At 42.3% G+C, this 12,660-nt stretch overlaps 1 long non-coding RNA gene across 1 annotated transcript; it reads left to right on the top strand.

Moving 5' to 3' along the window:
• The first annotated feature begins 530 nt into the window (after positions 1–530).
• LOC118455432 (uncharacterized) lies at positions 531–2,053 on the top strand. The gene is made up of 3 exons (XR_004844136.2): positions 531–606; positions 1,007–1,503; positions 1,840–2,053. It is a non-coding gene; the product is annotated as an uncharacterized LOC118455432 (long non-coding RNA).
• Positions 2,054–12,660: the final 10,607 nt, after the last annotated feature.

Genomic DNA, 12,660 nt, shown 5'->3' on the forward strand with positions numbered 1-12,660 from the left:
ACGACGGTCCGTGCTCATTCATAAAGTCCAGAACGTGTCTTCGATCTAGAACCCGCTCTCATTCTGAGCTGTCCCATCACCTGTAAACGCACCTGAAAGTTCAATAATCATCAAATAAAACTACCCACGTCACGTGCTTAAGATCCGCATTCATTTGTTTTATTTTGCAGGGTCAGGTGTTTCACTTCCTGCGTTCAGGGTTTTCTTCTTTTTTTCTGAAATGTTTCCTTTTTTCACGTGAACATGAAGCTCACAGCTTATGTGATGAATGCCTCACCTGTTAAGCTCTGAGATTGTTTCCTGCTCTGTGTTCAATCATCATTTTAGAGCAGGTAATCACAGGTTAGCCCTTAAGTTACACTATCATACCGAGACAAAAAAACACATGATGCAAACAGATGGGGACAGGTGAGACCAGACAGACAGGAGGAGGAGGAGGAGGAGAAGAAGGAGAACAGGGGCTGACCTTCAGCTGCAGTCTTAGTGTCAGAGTTGGCTGACAGTCCGGCTCATGAAAGCTCAGAGTTGATCAGACCCTCGGACTCTGAACCAGAACCTTCTGCTGCACACCAGAGAGTGCTGCTTCCTGATTGGATGGTTTCACAGGTAGTACCCAGTCAACAGTTTGTTTTATTTTATTTTTATATGTTTGAATTTGTGGAACTTCAAACCACACTTGAATCCACTTGAATGTTGTTTTGTTTTTATCATCAAATTTAGATTCAAATCAAACACTCAGTTCTGTGTTTACCAATTTTTTTCTTTAATGATTCTGATTTTGAATTAATTTAGGTTACATTTGTGTGTTTGAAATCATTGAATTTAAATGTGTGAGATGGGTTAGTAGTTGAGTCTTTGAAATTTTATCAGGCTGCTGTTGACTGACCGGGTTTAAACGATTGATACACAAATCAGTTAGTAGTTTTCTGGGCTGTTGTGAGTCTGGTTATGTGCATCGATCCTGTTTCCATCTGTGTTGTTGGTGAAGGCTGTTTTTCGGGTGCAGGACAGAAGATATTGCTGACAGCAGCTCTCGCAGTGTTTGAATTTTTGGCTTCAGCTTGGAGGAAACAAACACCGCTGACCCGCAGTCTTGACATCATTCAGCAGCAGCTGAGGCCAAAACGCCATCATCTTGGATGACCCGCTGCTGTCCACACGCTGCTGGCATTAACGAGAAACACAGAGAGCAAACCGTTTCCTGTTCCTCTGTCTGACATGGCAGTCTCTGAGCAGAACCTGGATGACTACAGTATCTACAGTCACCTGGCAGACGAGGAGCTGCTGCAGATCGCTGTTGAGAGAAGCTTGTCTCATAAACAGGCTTCATCATCATCATCATCATCATCATCAGGCCCAATCCAAACAAACCCTAACCCCACACACAGAGGTCCTGACCAAAAGTGTGCAAACGGTTCCTGCACCTGAACCTGCCCCCCACATCCAAAATTGTATAAACCCTCCCACAGCCCTGTCACAGTTTCTCTACAAGGTCTACAAGAGGTGAGTCAGTTCGCAATGAAATAGAGCTCAGAGGATGGAAACATCCACAAACATCAGAAAGCAGCAAGAGATCAATAGACGTTTCAGAGTGAGTGTCAGACAGTCTGGAGATGGTTGCAGGGTGTGTGTGTGTTGGGTGGGTGGGGGGTGGGGTTGTTTCTGACTTGCTCTGTGCTTGTGACTCTGTCGTTCTACTCTTGTTCTGTGTTTGTTCTGACTATCTGTCGGTTCTGTTATGTTGGTTTTAACTCTGTGTTGATTCCAGTGCAGCGGCTCTGTGTTGGATCTGACTCTGGTTCCAAGTCTGTGGTTCTGAAGGTTTGTGTGTTTCCTCAGAGAGGTCAGTCCATTACAGTCCATCATCACGAATGGGGATGCAGAGGCTCTGATGGAATTGGTCCGGAGGCGGTTAAGCAGCCTTATGGAGCCAAATGATGAAGGCTGGATCGCTCTTCATGAAGCTGCTTATTATGGACAGCTGCAGTGCATTAGGATCCTGGTCAGAGGTCAGGACACCTACTGCTTTCTGCTTCTCATTAAGCCTCTAACAACACCTCTTACCTGATTCAGCTGTTAAAGGTGATGTTAATCACCAATAAAGCTTTACTTTGTGTTTTGTTTGATTTGTCATTTTTATTTCACATTTAAAAAAAAAAACTTCTGCTTGAACAGAAGCTTGAGCTACGGTTGGGCAAACCCTCCAGTTTTATGTCTGTAACATGACATCTGACTTCAGATGTTTCTTCTTCAGATTTTCAGCTTCATTCACCTGCTTATGTTTTTATGTCCACACTGTTCATTCATGATGGAAAAATGTGCTGATATGCAACACAATGTTAGGCTTCTTTATTAATTTGCTGTAAGGGTGACATGATCATAACCTTCTGGGAAATCCAGATTTTTGTTTCCTGTACATGGACCCTTTGTACAGGTCCATGTACATGTAGTTAAAATAGTTAACTTGTTACAAGACGAGATAAACATTCCTTCATAGCTCTCCTGAAACACCAAGTGCTGGCTATGTCCTCTAGAGAGGGTAAGGGACAGCTGATGATCTTTTGTGCTGTCTTAATGACTCTCTGCAGGTTCTTCTTGTCCACTACCAAGCAATTAACATATGAAACTGTGATTCAGTAGGTGAGGACACTCTCTGTGGTGCTGTGGTAAAAAGCTACCATTAGGTTCTTATCCAGATGGTTTCTCCTCAGCATCCTAAGGAAGTGGAGTCTTTGTTGCAGTTTGTCAGCCAGGATTCCAGGAATGATTGTATTGACTGATGATGGTACTCAAGGTGGCAGAGTTCTTTTTAAAAAAATAACTCAGCCCTTATGTAAATACTAGGCCTCTTAGGTGAGTATGTTTATCCAATCAGTTTTCAGGAATCCCTACCAGCTTAACATTCTTACTTAAATATGGTCACTTTTTACTTAAAGGAAAAAAAACCCTGCAAACCAATAAGTGAGGTCAGAGAGGATATGCCTGTTATATAGTCGATGGTTTTTCACCACATTCACCCAGTGATCAGTCAATGTGAGATCTGACCTCTAAACCACAAGACAGACTCTTCAGGAGGTCATGTGAAAGTCAGTGATGCTTCAGCTTCATGTGTGATAATAGGACAGGATGCTTACATTAAAACAGTTGACTAATAATAATAATAATGGATTGGATTTATATAGCGTTTTTCAAGGCACCCAAAGCACTTTACAGTTCCACTATTCATTCACTCTCGCACTCACACACTGGTGGAAACAAGCTACGGTTGTAGCCACAGCTGCCCTGGAGCAGACTGACAGAAGCGAGGCTGCCATATCGCGCCATCGGCCCCTCTGGCCAACACCAGTAAGCGGTAGGGTAAAGTGTCTTGCCCAAGGACACAACGACCAGGACAGAGAGCCCAGGGATCGAACCGGTGACAGATACGCTTCCCAACCCCCTGAGCCATGGTCGCCCCATAAACTTAGACTAAACTTGCTAAGAAATTAAAGACATCTGTAGACCTTGTTACTGAGAGCAGGTCATAACCGAAGGAAGTCTTGTAGAACAGACTGCTAAAAGAAGTAATACCATTAGTTAATGATTCAGTCTTGAATACGATCAACCTCTCTCCTATAATTTCCTATGTACCACAGGCCTTCAAGCCGGTAGTAAATAAACCATTACTTTAAAAGGCATCATTTGACCCTTTAAGTAAGGCCAATCTCTAACCTTCCTTTCATTCCAAAAATTCTTGAACGAGCAGTTGTCAAACAGCTAACAGATGATCTGCAGAGGAATGGCTTATTCGAAGAGTTTCAGAGCCCATCACAGTACAGAAACAGCTTTAGTGAAGGTTCCAAATGACCTTCTTATGGCCTCTGACAGTGGACTCATCTCTGTGCTTGTCCTGCTAGACCTCAATGCAGTGTTCGATACTGTCGACCATAATATCCTATTAGAGCGATTAGAGCATGGTGTAGGTATTACAGGTGCTGCAATGCAGTGATTTGTATCATATCTATCTAATAGACTCCAATTTGTTCATGTAAATGGAGAGTCCTCTTCCACAGAGTTCCACAGGGTACTAGGACCAATTCTGTTTACATTATGCATGCTTCCCTTAGGCAGTATCATCAGAAAGCATAGCATACATTTTTGCTGCTATGCAGATCACAACCAACTCTACCTATCTGTGAAGCTAAAGAACACACACCTGTGAGGGACCAAGCAGCCAAAGCAAAGAGGACACAGGCAAAAAAGTGTCTTCAAAAGGGGTTTTCTTTATTTTAACCCTCAAAAAGTCCAAAATTAACAAAATTCAAAAACATACTTTGCAGGCCCATAAAAGAGGTCAACTAAATATAACTCTACAAAAAAAGAATTTCCAGAAACTTAAACAAAACAAAGTGAGACACAACTTAACTCACAAACTGACCTAATTACAAAGACACATGAGGGTAGCTTTTATAATGATTTGGCCAAACCATTTACACACAATAGGGGGGAAAACAAAAACACACACAAATATTAACTAAGCACAGAATAACCTAAGTAAACCTAAAACACCCCTGCTCCTGGTAAGCCCATGGTTGGTCCTGCTGAGCAGGCGTTTTGTTCACAGAGTCCTCAGCCACGCCTTTTGCCCAGACAGGAAACAGCCACCGCCCAAACCCAGGTAACTCAAAGAAAGAGAAACATAATTAATATAACAAAACATTTTAGAAAAACCACACAATGTTACTATGTGCGCACCTCATAATACCAGTGTTAGGTTTAACCAAATGATTAATGAAGAAAACTGCAAAGCAAACTAATAAAGTAAAAAATGGACTGATTTACCCCTGTGTGGCTGATGCCATCACACACACCCCCTCTTCAGGACTCTCGAGAGAGGAAGTGTGCGGTAACGTTGTTCTTCCCAGGAATGTGCTTGATGACAAACCAGAAAGGTTGCAGAGCAAGGTACCATCTTGTGATCCTTCCGTTCTTATCTTTCATCTTTTCCATCCACTGAAGTGCACTGTGATCTGTCTCCAGGGTGAATTCTCTTCCAAGAAGGTAGTACCTGAAGGAATCAAGGGCCCACCTGATGGCAAGGGCCTCCGTTTCCACTGTTGAATACCGAACCTCTCTTGGGAACAGCTTTCGGCTGATATAAGCAACAGGATGACGTTCTCCTTCCAAACCTTGAAGTAGCACTGCTCCCAGACCCCTATGAGATGCATCAGTTTGAAGGAAAAAGGGCTCATTAAAGTCTGGACTGTACAAAACTGGTTCACTACTCAGTGATTGACTGATGTCCTTGAAAGCTGCTATAGCCTCCTCTGTCCAGTTAATCTGATTAGGACACTTGAATCCTGTCAAGTCTGTTAGTAGAGCTGCCCTGGTGGAGAATCGTGGTATGAACCGACGATAAAAGCCTGCCATGCCCAAAAAGGATCTTAGTTGCTTCCTTGTCTGTGGGAGAGGACAAGACTCAATGGCTTGGATCTTACTGACCTGAGGCTTGATCACCCCATTCCCGATCACATGGCCCAGGTACGCAGTCTCAGCAGAGGCAAAAACACACTTAGAGGGGTTCACCGTCAACCCAGCAGTGCCAAGACGGTCGAAGACAGCATGCAGATGTTCCAAGTGTTCCTCCCATGTGGTGCTGTAGATGACAATATCATCAAGATATGCAGATGCAAAATCTGAGAAACCACATAGTACTTGGTCCATTAATCTCTGAAAGGTTGCTGGAGCCCCATGCAGCCTGAATGGCATCACTGTAAACTGGAAGAGACCCCAAGGTGTTCGAAAGGCAGTCATCTTCTTTGATCGCTCCGTGAGTGCCCATTCCTTCAAAAGATTTATGTGCAGAACCCTGCTGGAGCGTGGCTTTCCAGGGATGAACACTTGGTAAGTAGTGGACCCCAGTTTCTTCTGAACCTCAAAGTGCCCTTGCCACTTAGCCAATAGCTTGTTGTTGTCAGTGGGGAGGAGCACCAACACTTTTTGTCCAGGACCAAAAGACCTCTGACGAGCTGCTCGGTCATACCAAAACTTCTGCTTCTGCTGGATTTTGGTGATATTTGACTGAGCAAGCTCACTCATTTTCTGCAGTCGCTCCCTCATCTGCACAACATAGGAAACAATGTTAACATAGTCCATCTTTTCCTTGCCTCCCTCCCAGATGTTTCTTAACAGGGCTAGAGGTCCTTGTACCTTATACCCATACAAAAGTTCAAACGGAGAGAAACCAGTGGAGGCTTGTAGCACTTCCCTGTAGGCAAAGAGAAGATAAGGAAGCCACTGATCCCAATCAGCACCATTCTTATCTACCACCTTCCGGAGCATCTGCTTCAGAGTCTGATTGAATCGTTCTGTTAGCCCATCAGTCTGAGGATGGTATGGGGTGGTCCTTAGGCTTCTAATGCCCAGCAGCTTGTACACCTGTTTTAGTAAGTTGGACATAAAGTTACTCCCCTGATCAGTCAGTATTTCCTGTGGGAACCCTACTCTTGCGAAGAGCTGTACAAGGCAGAAAGCTACTAATTTTGCCATGATGGATTTCAGTGGGAAGACCTCTGGATATTTAGTTGCATAATCAGTGATTACAAGCATATAGCGATTCCCTGACTTACTCTTCTCAACGGGTCCAACAATATCCATTTCAAGGCGCTCAAATGGGGTACCAATAATAGGCAGTGGTTGGAGTGGAGCTTTGGAAGGGACTTTGGAGGATGTCATTTGGCACTGAGGACAGCTCTTACAGAAGTAGTCTACATCTCTATGGAGGCCAGGCCAGAAAAAATGTTGTTTAATACGAGCTTTGGTTTTGTGCTTACCAAGGTGGCCAGCCCAGGGAATGGAGTGTCCCAGATTAAGCACTGTTTCTCTAACTTCTTGGGGGACCACTAGCTTCAGAAGTGAGCCCACCTGATGGTAAAGTATGCCATTTTGCAATACATAGTCACTTTTGTTAATGCCTGCCTCCTCTACTTGGTCCTTGTCTATAGCTCGCTGAAAACAGGAAGCTAAACTAGGATCAGTTTTTTGCAACTCTAGGCAAGTCTGGGTCAGTATGCATTTCTGGGTGTACGCTGGAACTTCTCCTGTCTCCTCTGTCTGCGACTTTTCCAAGGCTTCCCAGGTGCAACTTCCCATTCCTCATTAAAAAATGGCAAGGCACTGAAAACCTCTGAGGTTTCACTAGATTTTTGAGCTCGGGCTCTTGTAACAGCCACATTGCATTGATGATTCTGGTCTGACTCCAACAAATGAAAAAGCACTGGAAATTCTCGTCCCAGAATAGCTGAATATGGCAAGTTATCAACCACCCCAACATTTAGAAGGTAAGTCTGCCCATTCACCTTAATGTACATGTCAGCTGTTGGGTACATCTTCTCATCTCCGTGCACACAACAAATGGGGATGGTATCACTGACACGGACAATATTGGGGGGCACAAAAATTCTGTGTATCAACGTACGAGAACTACCAGAATCAAGTAAAGCTCTTAAAGTTGTTCTATTAGCTTCAATTTTTATAATTTTAACGGTCTGGTCACACTGGAGCCCCTGTTCAGCATGTGGACGTGGCATGAAACACATTGGAACCATCTTAGCTGAGGTTTTTGGGCACATTGGCTTTGTGTGGCCCTCTAACCCACAGAGGTAACAAAAGATCTTTTTTGAATTTTTTAATGGTCTGCCAGCAAACTGGTTCTCACCCACAGGAGTTTTATCTGCTGACAATGGCCTTTTATGATACATCTGGGCTGATTTGGGGCCTTCCTTTGGCATTTTATTTGCATTACAGGTTGCCCTTTCCTCCTGGCAGCTACAAATACTTCTGCCAGCTCAGCTGCCATCACTGCAGAAGACGGATTGTGCTCTCGAATCCAAACCTGTAGCTCAGAGGACAACATTCTCAAATATTGTTCAAGGATGATTATTTCACCAATTTCTTGGTTTGTTTTACCTTTTGGCTGATTCCATTTCCCGTACAGATCTTTAAGTCGAGCACACAACTCCTTAGGGTTCTCATCAAGCCTGACTTACAGTGAACGGAATCGCTGCCTGTAGGTCTCAGGGTTAACATCATACTTGGACAAAATTGCAGCTTTAACTTTGTCATATCTCTCACCAGGGGCAACTCCAGACCATAGGTGGGTTGAGTATCCAAAAATTGTACTCAAGTAAGAATATCATTACTCAAGTAAAAGTGAAAAGTAGTCGTCAAAAAAGTTACTCGAGTAAGAGTAAAAAAGTACTTGGTGAAAAGGCTACTCAAGTACTGAGTAAGTAGCAAGTAACTGTTTGAAATGTCTGATTTATTTTATAAATAAATGCTATCAGACAAACAAAAATAAATTAAATATACAAATTTTAGTATTTTCAAAAGGAATATATGTAAAAAGATCCACAAAATAAGGCACAACAATTCTAATTTCAAGATTTCAGTTTTTCACAACGTAAATCTTTTTCAAGCAAAACCCACAGTAAATATATTTGCATTCACAGCAGCCTCACAGAAAACATTAGAACAAGGCAACTTCAACATAACAGACTATAGCTGATGCGCCAGAATGTCATACTAGGGGTGGTTCTTTTAAATACAAGGAGGGATTAAGTAAATCAGAAACAAATGACACAGAGATGCAACAGGTATAATCAGGAAAAGTTTATTCCCAAGGCGGACAGCAGGAATTTAAAAACAAAACAAAAAAAAAACACACACACAACACATCTGTGCTAAAATTCCACAGGAATAGACATTATGGGGCGATCGTGGCTCAAGAGTTGGGAGTTCGCCTTGTAATCGGAAGGTTGCCGGTTCGAGCCCCGGCTTGGACAGTCTCGGTCGTTGTGTCCTTGGGCAAGACACTTCACCCGTTGCCTACTGGTGGTGGTCAGAGGGCCCGGAGGCGCCAGTGTCCGGCAGCCTCGCCTCTGTCAGTGCGCCCCAGGGTGGCTGTGGCTACAATGTAGCTTGCCTTCACGAGTGTGTGAATGTGTGTGTGAATGGGTGGATGACTGGATATGTAAAGCGCTTTGGGGTCCTTAGGGACTAGTAAAGCACTATATAAATACAGGCCATTTACCATTTACCATTCTAACAAAACTATAAAATGTTCTTTGTATACTAAAATACCCTGAAGTATAGACAGTGGATTAACACAATGTAATATGTAAAAATGTAAAAACTACACTCACAAATAAACACTGAAATCAGAGTAAAACTAATTATAAAAGACAAATACAAATTTCCACTATGTGGATGTACATATGTGTATGGCTCACTTTACCATAAATTGTTTCTTCAGTCAGTGAAATGGTGGTTCAGCTTCAGCAGCAGTTGGCTCTCAAGGTTCTTGCTGTGAAGCTGTGACCGTTTGGCAGTGAACAGGAGTCCTGCATGACTAAAAAATCTCTCACAGGCTGCAGATGCAGGAAGAGCTGTATTGACTTTGATTGACAACTTCTTGATGTGAGGAAAGCCATGCAATAGATCCACACCTCTAGTGAATGGACATGAAAGGTACCTCTCCAGTTCCTCTGCTTCTGGCTTTCCTGACCCCATGGATCCATCATCGTCGAATAGGCCGCTGTTTGTGCTGACCTCACCCAGCTCTGTGTCTAGGTGATGTCTGATGAAGTGGAGACCAGTGGAAAGATGTATGGTTTTCAAAAGAATTAGGTCTGGTCATTCTAGTGCTGTATACACTGCCAAGCTGCAGATGTTTGTTTGGAGCTAGCCTCCAAAAGCTGGCCATACACTGTATACAATACACAATATATATATATATTTTTTCAAAAACTTACTCAAGTAAATGTAACGGAGTAAATGTAGCTCGTTACTACCCACCTCTGCTCCAGACTGAGACAGAGTCCAGCCCCTCTCCAGGAGACTGGTTCCAGAGCCCAAGCCATACGTAGAGGTGAGCCCGACTATATCTAGCCGGTACCTCTCAACCTCACGCACTAACTCAGGCTCCTTCTCCACCAGGTAACCCTATTCCAGGCAGGGTAAACTATTCCCTCGATGTTTTTTTCATAAGGGTCTCCTGTTTCTAAATTCAGATAAAAGTGAGGTTATTGCACACAGTCCTAAAAATCTTAGAAATATGGTATCTAACCAGAGTCCTAGTCTGGATGGCATTATCTTGGCCTCCAGTAACACTGTGAGGAACCTTGGAGTCATTTTTGACCAAGATATGTCCTTCAATGCACATATTAAACAAATATGTAGGACTGCTTTATTCGATATGTGCAATATCTCTAAAATTGGAAATATCCTGTCTCAGAGAAACGCTGAAAAACTAGTTCATGCATTTATTACTTCTAGGCTGGACTACTGCAATTCATTATTATCATGATGTCTTAAAAACTCCCTGAAAAGCCTTCAGTTAATCCAACATCCTGTCAGGGACTGATGAGAGAGAGCAGATTTCTCCTATATTGGCTTCCCTTCATTAGCTCCCTGTTAAATCCAGAATTTAAAATCCTCCTCCTCACACACAAGGTCTTGAATAATCATGCCCCATCTAATCTTAATGACCTTGTAGTACCATTTCACCCCAATAGAGCACTTCACTTTCGCACTGCAGGCTTACTTGTTCTTCCTATAGTATTTAAAAGTAGAATGGGAGGCAGAGCCTTCAGTTTTTAGGCCCCCCTTCAGTGGAACCAGCTTCCAGTTTGGATTCAGGAGACAGACACTATCTCTATTTTTAAGATTAGGCTTCAAACTTTCCTTTTTGCTCAATGATATAGTTAGGGCTGGATCAGGTGACCCTAAATCCTCCCTTAGTTACTCTACAATAGGTATCGGTTGCTGGACGCTTCCCATGATGCATTGAGTTTTTCTTCTTCACTTACCTTTTTCCCTCCTTACTGTGTTTATACACCTCTCTGTATTTAATCATGAATTATTATTAATCTCTGGCTCTCTTCCACAGCATGTATTCTACTCTGTCTTCCTCACCTCACCCCAGTCAATCAGCAGATGGCTCCACCCCCCTGAGCCTTGTTCTGCCTTCTTCCTGTTAAAAGGAAGTTTTTTCCTTTCCACTGTTGCCAAGTGCTTGCTCATCAGGGGTCTTCTGATTGTTGGGGTTTTCTCTGTATGTATTATTGCCTTTACCTTACAATATGAAATGCCTTGAGATGACTGTTGTGATTTAGTTCAATATAAATAAAATTCAATTCAATTGAATATGAGGCACAAGACTCCCTGTACAAATGAATAGGATCTTATTTTTTATGGTTTCCACTTTCTGTAATGTGATTTCGTTTGCATTTGCTGCATGTTTTCTGCATTTTAGGATGATAGGACATGTCTGTGTAACAGGTATTACAATTAAATAATATGAGATACACATTAAATTATTGTCTCGACAGCTTTGGACTAGTATCAGAAAGTTCTAGGTAAGACTATGGAGCCTTGAAAGGATCAGCAGAGAAGGAACCACACAATGATAGATAAGATGTGATTTGAATAGAAACTGTATTGAAAGTTGTAAAGTTTACAAACCCTGCCTGTCTAAAGCCGGCTTCCTACAGTGCACAAATGCACGTTAAAGAGCTCAAAAATAAAATCAAAACCAAACATCCTCTTTAAGGAAATTCTCCAAAGAGTTTCAATTAAAGAGCTTCCGCTCCTGTTGCTCAGTCCACTTCTCTTTGGGAAGAGAAATTAGAGTTCCTTGTGTGTGTGTGTGTGTGTGTGTGTTTCTGTCCACTGGTTCTAACACTACCCGGGTAGATTTTTAATGTGTTAGTCTTATCTGTGTCAAGGAATGTAGTTATAGTCCTGAGGCTCGCTGAAGATGGATCCCACGGCTGGCCACACCGTACTCTGGCCCGTCTACAGTCACTCTCTTGGGATTGGCTCGCCACTGAACCCACAGGGTTCAGATCTCGAATGATCCAGTCCTGGTCACTCATCTTTCAGTCAAGTATTGCTCAAGTATAACAAATTATTTTAGTTATACAATGTCTCAACCATCATGAAATAACTTCAGTTACATCACACAAGGTTTTAGCGCAACAGAAAATATACCTTATATTTACCCTTTTAAGAATAAATAAACTTGTAAGATTCACTCTCCCATATTTATCCTTTTAACAGCTTGCTTTTAACTGTTCTTCTTTTTAAGATATTTCAACTTGAATTATTTCTCGGAAAAATATATCAACTTCTTAAAACATTAATACTTCAACAGAGTAATGAGATCCCTCACATTATATAATCACATTTTATGAGCTTTTTGCATCTTTATCAAATGAATTAACTTCTAAGTCAACAAAACTGAAAGGGTGCATTTAAGCACTACATGACAATATTACTGCTTCTCCAACGTTTTGGAAAGCTAACAAACTCAGATGAATCACAGTAATGTTAGAACACACAGAAATTGCTAAGCAGTAGCTTAATACTAGCGGTTAGCTGGGCACACTTTAATATATTCTTTAGCACTTAAAATTAAACATCTGCACGTCAGTGATGTTACAGTACTTTAAACATAAATATCACAATTCCGACTGGTTTTGTTTTTTATAGCAGAAAATATATTAACAGCAGTCAACTACATGTCTCTATGGTGCTAACATTCATGTAGCATCCCTTACCGGAGCTCGTGGTGAAATAGCTCGTCCGGCTGACGCAGCTCCCCACGGCCGAAATGTCACA

This window comes from Neolamprologus brichardi, chromosome 15, assembly GCF_056152115.1.
Source record: "Neolamprologus brichardi isolate AB-2024 chromosome 15, ASM5615211v1, whole genome shotgun sequence".
In the NCBI taxonomy this organism is placed as follows: domain Eukaryota; kingdom Metazoa; phylum Chordata; class Actinopteri; order Cichliformes; family Cichlidae; genus Neolamprologus; species Neolamprologus brichardi.